The following is a 6,021-nucleotide window of genomic DNA, read 5'->3' on the forward strand; positions in this document are numbered from 1 at the left end:
GAATGGCATTCACTTAACGATGTCAGCCCAGGAACACCAGACTGTACTGTTCAGTCTCTTATAATCCTAGCTTGTCCAAAGTCTTCTTTCTGTTGGTCAATGCCTATGCTAAATATCGTGGCTGGTGGAAAACACTGTTAGGTTTAGACTCATTTAAATTCATGGCAAAAAGAAAGAAAATCCTTAATCAAAGGCACAAGATAGATTTTGCAAAGAAGTAACGGCCAGAAAATTAATCCAAAATGCTCTTTGGTTTGGGCTTCTGTGTGAGCACAACTTGGCGGCCGGTCTTGACTGGAGGTTCTGGGAGTTGCAGGAGTGGAAAATGGAAATGGCTCATCTGCACCTGCCCTTTCTCTAGAGATTAGACTCATCCTCTCCCACGGCACTCATGGCCAGTTCTCTCTCTGAGAAAGAAGGCTGCAGGCCATCTCCTCACTGATGCCCAGGCCCCAGCAGCCTGGTCCTACAAGTCACTCTCAGTGGATCTATGCGTGTGTGTGTGCTCAGTCACTTCAATCGTGTCCAACTCTTTGCAACTCTTTGGACCGTAGCCCACCACACTCCTCTGTCCATGGGGTTCTCCAGGCAAGAAGACTGGAGTGGGTTGCCATGCCCTCCGCCAGGGGATCTTCTCAACCCAGGGATCAAACTCACTTTTCTTTTGATCCTGCATTGGCAGGCAGGTTCGTTACCACTAATACCACTTGGGAAGACCCAGTGAAACTATATTGTTCTATAAATAGATGTTTGGGTATGGGATGTATTTCTGTGGCCTGTGTGGGTTTCAATCTTTTGATGTAGAACAACTTTGTCCAATAGAACTTTCCATGGTGACAAAAATGTTCTATAAATCTGCACTGTTCAATGTAGTAGCCATCAATCACAGGTAGGTACTGAGCACTTAGAATATAAAACTTAATTCTCAATTTTTAATCTTAATTAATTTTAATTTAAACAGCCACATTTGACTAGTAGCTACCCATAATGGACAGTACAGACTTGTAAAATGACTTCATCCATTTGGATTTCCATGAATGGAAAAGAATGATCAAAATGATCACTGTATGGTAATGACACAATTCTGGTTTAGAAGTATGAATTAATTCTTTTAATTTTGACATAAATAGAATGAATAAAACCCTGAAACTCCCCCTCCCCTCCAGGATTTGGGTGACATCTCAGGGTGTGTCTTTTCAATATTCAAAAGACAAAATGAAAGGAAAATAATTTATAAAAACCAGGTATTTTACTAGATGATTACCTATGTGTTTTGAATATCAATAGATGCTTATATTAATAGCATCAAACTCTTTCACATTCTCAGTCAACATTTTTAGGCAAATAATTACTTAATTAATAACTTACTGTAAAATAATAACATCTAGATAATTAATTCAAACTGATGTTTGGATCAGACTCCTGAACAACTTGGTGGTATGTCTACACTGGAGCGAAATTTGCTTGAAGATTATGGGTTCAGTATTACAGATGAAGTGTTCTTGTATGAAGTCAATCATTTTTTGAGTGGTAATATAGATATGAAACTAAGAACAACTAATACAAAGCAACACAGAATCCAAAATTTTTTATTTGAAGAATTTTGTGATATCCTTAAATTTAATGTACAGGTAATATCCAAAAAGAAATGCCCTCAATATTTTCAACAGAGGTAGAAGCTACCAGAGACTCACTGGGTCTGATTCTGATGACTGGAATGTAGCTCTCCTAAGATGCTGTCTGCACTTCCGAGCTTCTTCTTCTGATTGACCCATGTTGATCAGCCTGGACACATACAACAGACTAGAATTTTGTCACTTTTAAATCTGCCACCTTCTACGAATATGGTCAACTCAGGCTAGAATGAAAACTATAGTTGTTCGGCCAAGTTCTAGGCAAGGGTTTCAGAGCGCCTGCTCCTCTGGTTGCATTCATATGGCTGCTGGCAGATCGGCTCCCTTGTTTATACAGCCTGCCTTACTCCACAGGGTTCTTCTGAGAATCAAAGGAGATCCCAAGAGAGTGAGATTCCCGCAGTAGAAAGAGCAGTCAGATGATCGAAAATACCTGAATTCTAATCCCAGGACTTGACTTAATTTCTCTGGGTTTTTGTTTTCTTATTTGCAGGGCGAGGGTAGGAACATCTCCTCTATTTGTCTCCTGGAGTAGCGTGCACTACATGAGATGCTCTATGTGAACACACTTTCCAGTTCTGTTTCCATTTTAGACTGAGATTTCTGGTCACTGTCATCTAGATGAGATTCATTTACTTTTATCTAGTCCCCGAGTCACCAGTTGCAAACATACACAGAATGACCGACTGGGATTAGTGGTGTGGTTTGTGAGGGTGAAATTGAGTGAGAAGAACCATAAAAGGCCCCAAATCTGTGGCCTCAACTTCATTAAGCAGGCGCAATATTCATCAATGTGATCCATCCTCAGTCAAATGCAGCCTTCTGCCCTTTTGCAGCTTAGCCTTGCTGTCAGCAGCTGGGGGCCCTGCCCAAGGGCAGAGGGAGGGAGCCCCAGGTTGCCCACACTGCTGATGATATCTGGAATATTCAAGGACTGCAAAACAAACCCCCAGTCATCATTTTACTTTAAAAAGCAAAAAGTCTCCCAGATAATGAGCATTTTGCTCTAATAAGAACTGTAGGATTGATTAGGTTCAAACTGTTAACAGACATCCTTATGGTTAATGAAGCAGCATTGAAAATGCCTCTTGATTCTTCGGAAACTTAAATCATACAAAGGCAGCAAGGAAGGAGAACAGAATTGGAGGTGGGGTACAGTTAAACTGTCTGCTAGTTAATGTACTTAAGATAATGAACAAAAAATGTTTGTTCTTTGGTAAGTTAATATTTGTGGAGAGTCATCTCTGCTGTGGGCAAACAATACACTTTGATGATTATCGTTAAAACATTCTTTGGGGTCACATGTTTTCCTGTGAATCTTGAGTGGAGGAGGAAGCCGCTGCCATTTTAATTCCTTTGTTAATGTCTTTATGAATGCAATTAACACTTCATTCACGCTTCTTTGTTTCTAGATCCCATTAGGATGTGGTTTATGCCAGTTTCTCTCTCCCAGGAGACAGCCCACATCACACAACATTTCACTCAGCTGTGTGGCTTAGCACTGACAAACTCAATTTACCAAAGGCAGGAGTGAGTTGACACCATGCTGCGGCAGTCGTCCTGATGGGAAGAAACGACTCATTTCATTCCAAGGGGGAACACACCTCTGAGCAGCATGTTTGTATGCCAGAGTCTGGGAGGCCAGGAAGCAAGTGAAATCTCTGCAGATCAAGAATGCTAAGATCCAAGGCCTTAAAACGGAAAGCCAACTATGGTAGATAAAACAGGTTGCCATCATTTTCATCAAACCTTCGTGAGGGCTAACTAGGTAGAAAGTAAGGGAAGAGCCAGAAGCAAGGGCCCCTCTAGAGCTTAAGAGACCAGAGATATCCATAACAAACACATCAGCAAGACCATAAGGCACCACTGGTCTCTGAGCCATGGGGCCTGGGAGGAGGGCTTTTCTGAGGATGTGGGACTTAAAGTAAAAGCAGTTCCCCTGGCTATCCTACAGAGGTCACCAGGAAAGAGGAGGAGGGTGGGAAGAGTTGCAGAGCGGGAAGAGAGGCAGGCATTAGCAAAGACAGCAGAAGTGTGAAGTGAGTAAGAGGGGTTGTGTTCACAAGAAATTACTTCCCCTTTATATTAAAGTCTCTCCTCCAATTGATGGCATCATTTCTATTTCAAATATCAGTGTGATATTTGCTTAACAGCCAAAGGCACTGCAGATGAATATATCTGAATCTTACTAAGATACTGTAAGAGGAGATGAAGGAGGTCTGAAGTGACATCAGAGACAAAGGGAAGAAACAGGCACTGCCCGTCATTCGAGGTGATATTTTTACTTTAAATGAAGAATAATTACTTATAGGCCTTGGACCTGTGTCATAATTTTAAGTTTAGTTTTCTCTGACAAAGATGAAAAAAGAGCAGAATTTCCAATAAGTATTATGAAGCATAAAATATTACCAGGAGAGGAAGTAAAACAGCCGATAGCCCCAGGTCATCTGTGTCTAGCATTAAAGGTGTGTGAATAAATCAAAGACCGCATTCCAGTTGCAGTTTTAACATTATTTAATGATATGAAGATTGGTTGTTTTCTTCTCTCCCAGATTCTCCAAAAATCTAGCCTTTGTTCCAGTAGTTATACATCCTTATTACCAAGACCTTTCTCACATCTCTTTCAACCAGACCTGGGCCGTCAATGCCAGCATATTCTATTATAATAAGGCCCAAATTGGCCAGCCCCTGTGCATTAAAGCGTTACCGACCAGTTATGCCCCGGCACCTTTTTGCATTAAGAAGGGTTATTTTGCCTACATTTCATCATATGTGACAGCTGTTCGTGGGAAGAACGGCTTCCCTCACTACAAATAATTCTTGGCCAAAGAACAGGTCACAACTAATGTCATCACTGATTTTAATCAAAGGTTAGAGTGATGCTGATTTTATAAGTGGCTCTTCCTTTTTCTGAAGCAAATAATTGTCAATTGTCAGTTTTAGAACTACTCTGTGATTTATTGGAAGGGTAACACCTCATTAGAATTAAGAAATTAATGCCCAGACATTACAAAGCAAAAGGAAAAAAGGTGATAATCTGTGTGTGGGGAGTTGGGGTGGGGGTATTCTCAGAATCAAAAATCTTTACTTTTGTTCTTGTGCATTTTTTTTTTTTTTTTTTTTGGATAGAAAAAACTCACTCTGAATTCCCTGGCCTCCAGCCACTAGGTAGCTATGTAAAACATAAACAGGGTCTGTGTCCTGCTGCATTTGAGAAAGATGTAAATGTGTAAATATGATGGAAGAGGTTTTATTTTCTTTCTCCCTCTCAGGAATGGTCTGACAGCCCCAGGCTGGAGAATGTGTCTCTCCCAAGTGCTCTGTCACCCTGGTAACCATGGAGACCATGACGATCGATTAGATGCCATCTGATCTCAACCTCATAAAAAAAAAAAAAAGGCAGCAGATGGCAACCAGGCCACTAGACCTGTCTCAAGAGAGACACGAAGGAAGAGAGAAAGGGAAGGAAGGAGGGGAGAAAGGAGATACTGTGGTAGACTGATGCCCGGAGAAGAAAGCACAGAAGCAGTTCTGGAAATGAACATCTTGGAAAAGAGTCGAAATAGAAACAGAAAGCAAGGCAGGCAGGAACCAGGGAAAGAGGAGACACAATGCAAAATGAAGCTACATCCAATTGTGCAATATATCTCCATAGTGAGTGAAGGAGGGAAAGCAAACCAGCTCTTTCCCCACTTTTTCCTTGGGTCTGTAGGTCCCAGAATGCTCTGGAATCCGGGCCGTAAGGTCTCTGAGGGGCATTCACAAGGCTGTCCTTACGGCTCTCATGTCAGTTGGAATTGGATGCATCTGTAGAAGAACCCTGAGACCTGGCTTTCAGGAGGAACTCCCAATCAGACGGGGTTTTCCAACGGCCTTCAGATGACTGGATGTGTTGATACCTGATCATCTTGCCACCCAATCTCCAGTAGTGTTCTAGTTACTCTTAAAGGGACAAGTCATAATTAGGTCAGCAGACACCCAAGGTGAAAAGAAGAACAGTTAAGCTAGTGCTGATATCAGGAGACTTAGCCATCATCCTAGAGTAACATAATGGCATTTATAAAGTGCTTATGTGCCAGACACTGCTAAACACTGTGTACAGATTTTTTATGTATTTAATTTAATCCAGACAATGATGCTGTAAGATAGGTGCTGTTATTATCCCCATTTTACAGTCAGAAACTGAGTTTAGAGAGCACATCAATAATATATACATAAAATATACATACTATATTTGGTTAAAATACATGTGTTTATCTATCTACACACACACATATTTCTACAGAATACAGTAATAATCTTTTGGTTAACTCTCCTGTTTTCAACAATGTTATAAACACCCTTCCATGTTTTGAGCTTACCCCTCCACTCACACCCTTACCAACAG

General features: G+C 41.1%; 1 long non-coding RNA gene across 1 annotated transcript; it reads left to right on the plus strand.

The window, feature by feature from the left end:
- Window positions 1–1,533: 1,533 nt before the first annotated feature.
- On the plus strand, window positions 1,534–5,172 carry LOC123334240. The gene is made up of 2 exons (XR_006552068.2): window positions 1,534–3,906; window positions 4,907–5,172. It is a non-coding gene; the product is annotated as an uncharacterized LOC123334240 (long non-coding RNA).
- The last annotated feature ends 849 nt before the right edge of the window (window positions 5,173–6,021 follow it).

The sequence above is a fragment of the Bubalus bubalis genome, chromosome 6 (assembly GCF_019923935.1).
Source record: "Bubalus bubalis isolate 160015118507 breed Murrah chromosome 6, NDDB_SH_1, whole genome shotgun sequence".
Taxonomy (NCBI): Eukaryota; Metazoa; Chordata; class Mammalia; order Artiodactyla; family Bovidae; genus Bubalus; species Bubalus bubalis.